The sequence below is a fragment of the Rattus norvegicus genome, chromosome 1 (genome assembly GCF_036323735.1).
Source record: "Rattus norvegicus strain BN/NHsdMcwi chromosome 1, GRCr8, whole genome shotgun sequence".
Classification (NCBI taxonomy): domain Eukaryota; kingdom Metazoa; phylum Chordata; class Mammalia; order Rodentia; family Muridae; genus Rattus; species Rattus norvegicus.
Window position 1 is genome coordinate 148,696,214 of NC_086019.1, and position 12,185 is coordinate 148,708,398.

Genomic DNA, 12,185 nt, shown 5'->3' on the forward strand with positions numbered 1-12,185 from the left:
TAATTTTGACAAAGAAGGGAAAACTGTACAATGGAAAAAATAATGTTCAACAAAAGAAAACATCTAACTGAATAGCAGCATGTACAAGAATGGAAACAGATCTATACCTATATCACCAGATAGAAAACTTAAGTTAAAGTGGACCAAAGACCTCAAAATAAAACTGGACACACTAAATCTATTAGAGCGGAAATTAGGGAATGGCCTTGAACTCACTGGTACAGGAGACAACTTCCTGAACAGAACAATGTCTCATGCTGTAAGATTAATAATTGTTGAATGGGACCTTCTGAAATTAAAAAGATTCTGTCAGCAAAAGACACTGACTATAGGGCAAAATGTCAGCCTACAAGTTGTAAAAGGCTCTTGCCAGACCTACATATGACAAAGGGCCAATATCCACTTTATAAAGAATTCAAGAAAGTAGAAAACAGCACTACAATAACCCAGTTAAATAATGGATACAGAATGAAAAAGAATTCTCAGCAGAGGAATCACAAATGACACAGACACACTTAAACGTTCAATGTCCTGAGTTATCAGGAAAATGAAAATCAAAACAACTCTGAGATACCATCTTACTTCTATCAGAAGAGCAGATCGAAACTAAGATCAAATACTCAAATGAGATCACATACTGGGTAAGATGTCGCGCGCCCAATGTCCCGCCAGCAAGAACGACGCGTGGCAACAGGATTCTTCTGCGAGCAAGCCTTTACTGTGTTACAGCTCTTCTTAGTGTTACAGCTCTCTTAGTGTTACAGCTCTCTTGAACAGGGACTCCGAGCAGCAAAATCGCTCGGCTTATATAGACAACAGTATGCTAATTATCTCTCAGGGATTGGTGGGGCTTGGATCACCCCACTACTTGTCCTCCAGGGATTGGCGGAGAATGAATCACCTCATTAGCATATTAACGGTCAACTAACACCTGGTGAATAAACTGCACATGTGCAGTACCGCTGTTCACCACTAGAGGGAGCCCTAGCAAGGGGACAAGCCTGCACATGCGCAGTAAGTCGTTTATATCCAGACAAGGCTGGATGTCGGCGCCATCTTTGTTTCGCCGCGCCGCTCTCTACATCTCCCCCTTTTTTGTTTAATAAAATGACTGGTCTAGATCTGGGTGTCACGTCAATCTTGTCATTGCTCCTGTCTTAGGTCGTTCTCATCCAAACTCGGCCTTACCCGTCATAGAGTTACCCTATCGCCACCGGGCCCCGTGTCTTAGGTTGGTCCGAGTTCGAGGAAAGTTGCCCGTCCCTGGATACAATGACTCCACATGACTGTGACAAAAATGATCTAGGGCGAACTCTTGATCTTTCAAAGAGGCCAGCCATATGTTGGGAGAAGCACCCTTTTTAATGGTGGTCATAGCCTGGTAAACAACCATTTTGTGTCTGGCATGTTCTCTTTTTAAACAGCCAATAAGCCAGAGACCTACTCCGCATCCCAGGAGGACAATAGCTCCCCGGGACAAACATGCCCGCCCACTCCTTGAAAAGGGAGAAAGCATTGGTAATCCATGAGGTAAAGTCTTCAACTGTGATGGGGTCCAGCCTAGTGCTGTTGAGGACAGCAATCTGCATCAGCAATTGTCTTGATAGTTGCTCTGCTTTCATGGACCAGTTTCCTTTCAGATAATTCGAGATTTCTTTGCTCTGTTGAAAATTCTGAGAAAAGTTAGCTCACAAAGGAATAATGCATAAACCTCTAAGGGAGGAAACACAAGACAGCTGTGTCATATGATACAGTGCTTCAATTTGTTCTTGAACTAAATCTATCCTTTGATTGGCTAATAGAAGGCCAGATGCCAAATGGGTATTAAATTCTTCTTGTATCTCTAGCACCACTGCAGTTCTTTCTACAATCTGATTGACAGTCTCAGCCGTCTGTATTTGATTGGTCATAGCGATTTCAGCTGTGGTAGCTGTGGCAGCAGACAGCACAATGGCTGAAATTATGGCTGCCGTAATTCCAAAATCTCTTTTGGCTCTCAGCAAATTAAGAATAGGAAAGCTATCTGGGTTTGCCTCCACTGGGATTGGCACAAAGGAGGGAATCTTAACCATCACTGCGGTGTCATTAGTGCCATCCCAGCATTCAGCTAAATAGCAGACTACATCAGAGCTATTACAATTTAAAGCACCACTGCTTACATTAGTGCTTATCAGAAAAAAGGTGATCTAGCACATACTGAAGTACTAGTGGCAGTATTATTTACCAAGAGGTTATTATATTGAATATTGATCAACCTGGTATCACCTTTTTCTGGTAGCTGAAACATTATACAGCACGAAGTTCTCTCCCATCAACCTAGCAAATGGGGTCAGGGATGTATATGCCCCTTGCTCATTGGACAGCACCCATTGAAACCAAGACCAGAGATTATGCTTGTCAGTCTTATTCTCAAAACAGTAGAATTGCTATGAACTGGCATGGGTACTGGCCAGGATCTGGCAATAGCCCACAGGGTGAGAGAATTAACCTGTATTACCATTCCCAGTAGTAATAGTAGGGTTCGTAGTCTCATCTTCAGGAAGAGCAGAAGGCAATTTTCGAGTCAAACGCTCAGGTACCCAAATTGGATTTTCTTGATTCTGCGGAAAAACACAAATCGCTCCCCTAGATCTCGAAATCACGGGATCTGGGCCACGCCATTCATCAGTTAAGACATCCTTTCACTTTACTTCTACATTAGTTATAGGTGTAGTAGCAGCATGGCGATCCGTGGCAGAACGGCCATGCGCATCCAGAATTAAGAAATTTAGAGTAAAAAGAGCTAAAGAAAGTTGTTCTTTTGGTGTTCAGCTGCTGGCAATTCCCCCTTTTTGTTTTTGTATAAGCTCTTTTAAGGTACGATGTACTCTTTCCACAATTCCTTGACCTTGGGGATTGTATGGCAATCTTGTAGTATGTTTGACCTGCATTGTCTGGCAAAATGCCTGAAAGGACTTTGCAGTGTAGGCAGGCCTGTTGTCTGTCTTGAGACTATCAGGCTTTCCCCAGGCTGCCCATGCCTCTAAGCAATGGCTAATGGCATTACGAGCCTTTTCACCAGTCATCAGAGTAGCATGTATAATACCGGAATAGGTATCAACAGAAACATGAGCATATTTTAAATTTCCAAATTGAGATATGTGTGTGACATCCATCTGCCAAAGTTTTAGCAATGGCTAATGGCATTACGAGCCTTTTCACCAGTCATCAGAGTAGCATGTATAATACCGGAATAGGTATCAACAGAAACATGAGCATATTTTAAATTTCCAAATTGAGATATGTGTGTGACATCCATCTGCCAAAGTTTTAGCTGGATCAGACCACGAGGGTTAATACCACATGAGGAGGGTGGTGAAATTGAACACAATTTTGGCAACTTAACACCACATCACAAGCTGCAGCTCTAGAGATTTTTAAATTTTTGTTGAAGAGTAAAAGCAGGTACATGAAACTTTTGATGAAATCCTCTAGCGAGATCAACCGGAGTGGCATGAAAAATAAACTTTCTACGAGTACTAGCATCCACCAGGGTGTTATTACTGGTCATGGGACCAGGCAAATTAGTATGGGCTCGAATATGTTGTATAAAAATTTTATTTTTTCTGGCCCAAATCAAATTTTGTAATTCTAAAAGAATTTGACATACAGTACTAGTCGACCGAATTGGCCCTGCAATTTCAAGTGAGCGCACCGCATTAACTACATAAGCAGAGTCAGAAATTAAAAAAATCATGAAATCTTTTGAAAACTTCCAATACAATTTTACGTTCTGTAATTTGGGGGGTGCCTGGACTATATTGAATTAATACTGGTTCTTGAGAATCAACCATATAGGCACCTACACCTGTTTTGGAGCCATCTGTATAAATATTTAACGCTCCAGACAAAGGCTCTGAGGCAGTGACCTTTGGAAAAATCACTGGATGTTCAGTAAAAAATTGTAGCAAAGGCATCCCAATTTAGACCTGTTTCCCTAGATTGGCTCATGCCACATGTTATCTAGAATGACTCCATCCAAATTTTCCAGTTTTATGTCAACTTTCTGTTACCAATGTTACATTTTTTTAACCATATCCAATAACTTAAAAGCCAATAGTCCATAACCAAGGCATGTAGAGAATATTTATACATTTAAAACCAATCAGAAAACAAAAATGAAGTGGCTACACATACCTTTAATATTTAAATCAATCACCATTTTTACTTTTTCTAGCTGTAGTTTTAAGAGAAACACCTTGTCACCTGTTGAGTCCAATAATCACAGTCAAAGATTTTTCTAAGAGAGACAGCGATCAGTTCCGTTACCTTAGAAGCTGTGAAGCTCCTTGTGTCTTTAGGATCGGCTAGTGTAAACATTTAGCCAGCCCCCTGGGGAGCTTGCCCAGCCGACTTAGGCTTCTAGCTACAGATGCAGGCTCCAAAAGCCAATTGAAACTTTTTATTTATTTGTTCCTTTCTTGAAAGGAGTTAAAGCTACATCAATGGGTGAATCAACCAGCATTTAAAATTTTAACCTTTTCTTTTAAACATGAAACACAAAACATTCAAGCAAGGAGAAGCAAAACCCAGACATAAATTGACATACATGGACAGCTTGGTGCACCAAGGACAGACAATAGACACAGAGGAAAAGAACTAGATGGTGTTCCACCAAAAGGACCCAAACATCCTACCTAAAGAACCCAGAACCAGAAATAAGCACTTCTCCAATAGGAGCCAGCAAGGAGGCAAGACGTCTCCCACCTCCTTCTGTTCCCAGGAGAGCTCCAAAAAGTTTAAGCTCATTTCCTTCTTTTGCCAAAGCATCTGTGGAGAGTTCGGGAGGAATGTTTTTCTCAACCCCATTCTCTCTCTTGTCCAGGGTGTAAACTGTCTCTAGTCAGGGTCCAAAGACTAGAAGCATCTATGAGAATCGACTTTGCTTCTCTAGATTTTAACATAACTCTAAAAGAACACATACACAAAAACATTTTACCATTATTACCTTGTCCACTACCAATACCCCAAATCTTTATCTTTGCACATGCTTTCAGTTTCTGTGATCCTTCTGAATTCTGCTTACTGGGGCCTTTAAAATCTGTATCCACCACCTGAGTTCCCATTCGAGGGGTCAATATGAGTCTGGTGGTCGAACTGAGGTCGAGTCCTGCGCTTCCCTTGTTGCTCTGCGGGAGGCCCGGGACCTGATGGTTCTACCTTTAGTTTCACTTTCTCTAAGCTGTCGGTGATGCTTTCTAGATTGTCTGACATTTCTAAGGTCAAGGCTTTTAAAGAATATATCTTATTTGTTTCCTGGTCCTGATTATCCTCTTTTTTTATCTCTGCCTTCTCTCTGTTCCTTTTATCTCCTTTTCTTTTCTCTTTTTCTTTGGAGACCTTTTCTCCCTCTGACATACTTTGTTGCTCTGCAAGGACCCTCTGACCTGTCCTAACGGCTCTAACGGCTTCCTCACATTGTTTATCCTCTAAGCAGGCAGGGACCATTTGCCAAAGAGGTTTTGGTCCGGGCTTAAGATTGCTGTCAGTGGCTTCTCTATCCCACACAAAGAAAAAAAGAAACAAAATTACCAGCCTTGCCCACAAAGGATCCATAACTTTAGGTTTCTTCACAGTGGCTCTCCACCTAGGCCCATATCTTTCTTCCTCATATATGGCTGCCTCTTCCTCTAATTCCTCCTCCTCGGACTCTGACAACTCTTGCTCAGAGTCACTGCCAGCCCGTTCTAAGGCTTCTAATTCTTTTAATGGATACAAAGTATCCTCTCCGGATGACTTGTACTTCATCCTCCGGGGTACGCCTATTTTTTCCTCCAGCGGCATTTCTTCCGCCTTTTGTATCTCTTTCACTTTTGTTTTAGTAACCTTTTTCTTTTTGCCAGCTCCTAATTTGAGCTCCTAATTTCTCACTCTGCTCCGTTTCTGCCTCTGCTCCGTTTCTGACATGCTCTCTTAAATCCAAAAAGGGGCATGCCTCTCGAAGCCTAATTTCTCACTCTGCTCCGTTTCTGACATGCTCTCTTAAATCCAAAAAGGGGCATGCCTCTCGAAGCCTAATTTCTCACTCTGCTCCGTTTCTGACATGCTCTCTTCCAAAAAGGGGCATGCCTCTCGAAGCTTACCTTTTAATTTACCTTCTCGCAGTTCTGAATCCTCTTCAGCACACTGAAGGGTCCCCTGGCACCGGCGATGTTGGTTCCCGGGTCTCGGCACCACTTGTCGCGCGCCCAATGTCCCGCCAGCAAGAACGACGCGTGGCAACAGGATTCTTCTGCGAGCAAGCCTTTACTGTGTTACAGCTCTTCTTAGTGTTACAGCTCTCTTAGTGTTACAGCTCTCTTGAACAGGGACTCCGAGCAGCAAAATCGCTCGGCTTATATAGACAACAGTATGCTAATTATCTCTCAGGGATTGGTGGGGCTTGGATCACCCCACTACTTGTCCTCCAGGGATTGGCGGAGAATGAATCACCTCATTAGCATATTAACGGTCAACTAACACCTGGTGAATAAACTGCACATGTGCAGTACCGCTGTTCACCACTAGAGGGAGCCCTAGCAAGGGGACAAGCCTGCACATGCGCAGTAAGTCGTTTATATCCAGACAAGGCTGGATGTCGGCGCCATCTTTGTTTCGCCGCGCCGCTCTCTACAGTAAGACACAGAGCAAGGGTAGCATTTCTCCAGTGTTGGTGGTAGATCAAACTTGTACAACCATTTTGGATATCAATTGGGTTGTTCCTCTGTAAATTTAAAATAGCACTACCTCATGACACAGTTATACTACCCTTGGGTATATACCCAGAAGAACATTTGCTCAACTCTGATAATAGAAGCTTTATTTGTAACTGTCAGAAACTGAAAACAACATGTATGACCCTAAACTGAAGTATGGATAAAGAAAACTTTGTACAGACTGGGCCTGTTCCCGGAGTTGACCCAATCCCACAGAGCCCTGACCCAAATCCCATGGGGGAGAGAACTCAACTTTCAGAAGTAAAGACAATCCTGAGAGCTCAGGGGACACCATGATTTCTGCTCACCTTCTTGGCCCAAAGTGAATCCCACTAGACTATTCTGTCAGAGAAACTTAGAAACAGTCAAGGACTGGTCTCTGGTCTCTGCCTGTGCCTAGAGATTAAATCCTGTTTCCAGGAGTTTCTGACACACCTGAGAGCAGAAATAAGACCCACACTTCTGCTCTGAGGGACCAGCCTGAAGCTGTCAGGACACAAGAACCCAGGAAAAGTCTGGGACAGGTCCCTTCTGGTTTCTGCCTGTGGCCTGAGCTAAACCAGTCCTGCAGTTCTCTGTACCAAGATCCCACAGGGAGAAAGTCAGTCTCTAGAAATGCTGAAACACAGGTTTACAGGACTTCAAGCCACTGTCAGAGACAAAATACCAGCTAACATCACAGACAGCAGGATGGCAAGAGGCAAGCATAAGAACATAGGCAACAAAAACCGACACTACTTGGCATAATCTGAGCCCAAAGCAAATACTAGGTATCCCCACACACTGGAAAAGCAAGATTTGGATTTAAAATGACATCTTATCATGATGATAGAGGACTTTAAGGAGGAGATAAATAACTCCCTTAAAGAAATACAGGAAAACACATGTAAACAAGTAGAAGCCCTTAAAAGGGAAAAACAAATTCCCTTAAAAATTACAGGATAATACAGCCAAACAGGTGAAGGAATTGAACAAAACAATCCAGGATGTAAAAATGGAAATAGAAACAATAAAGAAATCACAAAGGGAGACAACTCTGAAGATAGAAAACATAGGAAAGAGATCAGGAGTCATAGATACAAGCATCACCAACAGAATACTAGAGATAAAAGAATGGATATCAGGGGCAGAAGAGTCCATAGAAAACATTGACACAAACATCAAAGAAAATGCAAAATGCAAAAAGCACCTAACACAAAATATACAGGAAATCCAGGATATAATGAGATCAAACCTAAGGATAATATATATGTATATATTATGGAAAGATTTCATATATATATATATGTATATATATGATAATATATGTATATATATATATATATATATATATATATATATATATATATATATATATATATATGGAAAGATTCTCAAATTAAAGGGCCGGTCAATACTTTCAACAAAATTATAGAAGAAATTTTCCCTAACATAAAGTTAGAGATGCCCAGAAACATAAAAGAAGCCTACAGAACTCCAAAGAGATTGGATCTCCCTTCACATAATAGTCAAAACAGAAAATGCACAAAACAAAGAAAGAATAATAAAAGCAGTAGGAGAAAAATGTGAAGTAAAATATAAAGGCAGACCTATCAGAATTATACCAGATTTCTCAAGAGAGACTATGAAAGCCAGAAGATCCTGGGCAGATGTCATTCAGACCCTAAGAGACCACAAATGTCCACACAGGCTACTAAATGCAGCAAAACTCTCAATTAACGTAGATGGAGAAACTAAGATATTCTATGACAAAACAAAATTAACACGATAGCTTTCTACAAATCCAACCCTACAAAGGATAATAAATGGAAAACTCCAACACAAGGAGGGAAACTACACACAAGAAAAGGCAAGAAATAATCTTCTTGCAGCAAACTTAAAAGAAGAGAGCCACATAAACATAATTCCAACTCTAAGAACAAAATAAAAGGAAAAATTATCAGTATTCCTTAATATCTCTTAACATCAATAGACTCAATTCCTCAATAAATAGACATATACTAAGAGACTGGATATATAAAGAGGACCCAGCAATTTGCTGCATACAGGAAACATACTTCATTGACAAAAACAGACAGTACCTCAGAGAAAATGCATGAGAAACAAATTTACAAGCAAATGGCCCCAGAAAACAAGCAGGAATAGCCATTATAATAGTCAATAAGATCAACTTTTAACCACAACTTATCAAAAAAGGATAGACAGACACCTAATAATCATCAAAGGAGACATCTGCTAAGATGAACTCACTGTCCAGAATATCTATGCACCAAATGTAATGGCACCTACATTCATAAAGGAAACCTTAATAAAGCTTAAAGCACACATTACCCCTCACAAAATAATAGTGGGAGACTTTACCACCCATGTCTCAGCAATAGACAGATCGTGGAAACAAAAACTTAACAGAGACATAGAGAAACTAACAGAAATTATAAACTAAATGGGTTTAACAGGTATTTACAGAACATTTAATCCTACAACAAAAGATATACCTATTTCACGGAAGCTCATGGTACCTTCTTCAAAACTGACAATATAACCAGTCACAAAACAGGACTCAACAGAAACAAGAAGATTGAAATAATCCCATGCATGCAATCAGATCAGCATGGATAAAGGCAGATTTTAATATCAAAAAAATGACAGAAATCCCACCCACATTCACATGGACATTGAACATTGCTATACTCAAAGAAAAACTGGTCAAGGAAGAAATAAAGAAAGAAATTAAAGACTTCCTAGAATTTAGTGAAAATGAAGGTACAACATACCCAAAATTATGAGACAACATGAAAGAGTGCTAAGAGGAAATCTCATAGCTCTGAGTGTCTCAAAATGAAACTGGAGAGAACATAAGCTAGCAGCTCAACAGAACACCTAAAATCTCTAGTACAAAAAGAAGTGGATACACCCAAGAGGAGTTCAAGGCAGGAAATAATCAAACTCAGGCCTGAAATCAACTAAGTGGAAACAAAAAGAACTATACAAAGAATCAACAAATCCAGGACCTGGTTCTTTGAGAAAATCAACAAGATAGACAAACCTTTAGCTAGACTAACCAGAAGACACAAAAGGAGTATCTAAATTAACAAAATCAGAAATGAAAAGGGGGACATAACAACAGAATCTGAGGAAATTAAAAAAAATCATCAGAACCTACTACAAAAGCTTATAGTCTCCAAAACTGGAAAATCTGGATCAAATGGGCAATTTTCTGGATAGATACAGGGTACCAAAGTTAAATTAGGATCAGGAAAACCATCGAAACTGTTCATAAGTCCTAAAGAAATAGAAGCAGGCATTAAAATTCTCCTAACCAAAGAAAAAAGCCTAGGACCAGATGGTTTAGTGGAGAATTCTATAAGACCTTCATAGTAGGCATAATACCAATATTGTCCAGACTATTTCACAAAATGAAGTCACAATTATGCTTATAACAAAACCACACAAAGACCCAACAAAGAAAGAAAACTTCAAATTAATTTCCCTTATGAATATCTACACAAAAGTTCCCAGCATAATTCTTACATATCAAATCAAATAACACATCAAAGTGATCATCCATCATGGTCAAATATGCTTCATCCCAGGTATGCAGGGATGGTTCCATATACAGGAAACTATTAATATAATCCACTTCATCCCAGGTATGCAGGGATGGTTCAATCTACAGGAAAGTATCAATATAATCCACTATATAAACAAATTTTAAAAAAATGTTCATCTCATTAGATGCTGAGAAAGCATTTGACAGAATTCAATACCCCTTCATATTAAAAGTCATGGAAAGGTCAGGAGCTGAAGACTCATACCTAAACATAGTAAAAGCAATAAAGAAAACACCACTAGCCAACATAAAAATAGGTGGAGAGAAACTTGAGCAATCCCACTAAAATCAGGGTTTATACAAGGCTGTTCACTTTCCCCCTACTTATTCAATACAGTGCTTGAGGGCCTAGCCAGAGCAATCAGACAACAAAAGGATGTAAAATGTATACAAATTGGAAAGAAAGACACAAACGTATCACTACTTGTGATGATATGACAGTATAGTTGAAGTATAAAAAAAGTTCCACCAGACAACTACTAAGCCTGATAAACAACTTCAGCAAAGTTGCTGGATATAAAGTTAAATCAAACAAACATTCTACTCAAAAGTAAAACAAGCTGAGAAAGAAATTAAGAATACAACCCCATTCATAATAGTCACAAAAGCATAAAATACATTATTGTGACTCTACCCAAGCAAGAGAAAATCAGTATGAGAACTTCAATTCTCTGAATAAAGAAATTGAAGAAGATCTCAGAAGATGGGAAGATCTCCATACTCATGGATTGGCAGGATTAATATAGTAAAAATGGCCATCTTGCCAATAGCAGTCTAGAGATTCAATGCAATCCTCATCAAAATTTCAACTCAGTTCTTTTTTTTTCATGTTTATTAACTTGGGTATTTCTTATTTACATTTCGAATGTTATTCCCTTTCCCGGTTTCCAGGCCAACATCCCCCCAATCCCTCTCCCTCCCCTTCTTTATGAGTGTTCCCCTCCCCATCCTCCCCAATTGCCGCCCTCCTCCCAACAATCACGTTCACTGGGGCTTCAGTCATAGCAGGACCAAGGGCTTCCCCTTCCACTGGTGATCTTACTAAGATATTCATTGCTACCTATGAGGTCAGAGTCCAGGGTCAGTCCATGTATAGTCTTTAGGTAGTGGCTTAGTCCCTGGAAGCTCTGGTTGCTTGGCATTGTTGTTCATAAGGGGTCTCGAGCTCCTTCAAGCTCTTCGAGTTCTTTCTCTGATTCCTTCAACGGGGGTCCTATTCTCAGTTCAGTGGTTTGCTGCTGGCATTCGCCTCTGTATTTGCTGTATTCTGGCTGTGTCTCTCAGGAGCGATCTACATCCGGCTCCTGTCGGCCAGCACTTCTTTGCTTCATCAATCTTGTCTAATTGGGTGGCTGTATATGTATGGGCCACATGTGGGGCAGGCTCTGAATGGGTGTTCCTTCTGTCTCTGTTTTAATCTTTGCCTCTCTATTCCCTGCTAAGGGTATTCTTGTTCCCCCTTTTAAAGAAGGAGTGAAGCATTCACATTTTGATCATCTGTCTTGAGTTTCATGTGTTCTATGCATCTAGAGTAATTCAAGCATTTGAGCTAATAGCCACTTATCAATGAGTGCATACCATGTGTGTTTTTCTGTGATTGGGTTAGCTCACTCAGGATGATATTTTCCAGTTCCAACCATTTGTCTATGAATTCCATAAAGTCATTGTTTTTGATAGCTGAGTATTATTCCATTGTGTAGATGTACCACATTTTCTGTATCCATTCCTCTGTTGAAGGGCATCTGGGTTCTTTCCAGCTTCTGGCTATTATAAATAAGGCTGCTATGAACATAGTGGAGCATGTGTCTTTTTTATATGTTGGGGCATCTTTTGGGTATATG

At 40.2% G+C, this 12,185-nt stretch overlaps 1 long non-coding RNA gene across 1 annotated transcript; it reads right to left on the reverse strand.

The window, feature by feature from the left end:
- Positions 1 to 696: 696 nt before the first annotated feature.
- On the reverse strand, positions 697 to 6,646 carry LOC134485149 (uncharacterized). The gene is made up of 2 exons (XR_010063098.1): positions 6,123 to 6,646; positions 697 to 2,600 (listed from the first exon to the last, which is right to left on the reverse strand). It is a non-coding gene; the product is annotated as an uncharacterized LOC134485149 (long non-coding RNA).
- Positions 6,647 to 12,185: the final 5,539 nt, after the last annotated feature.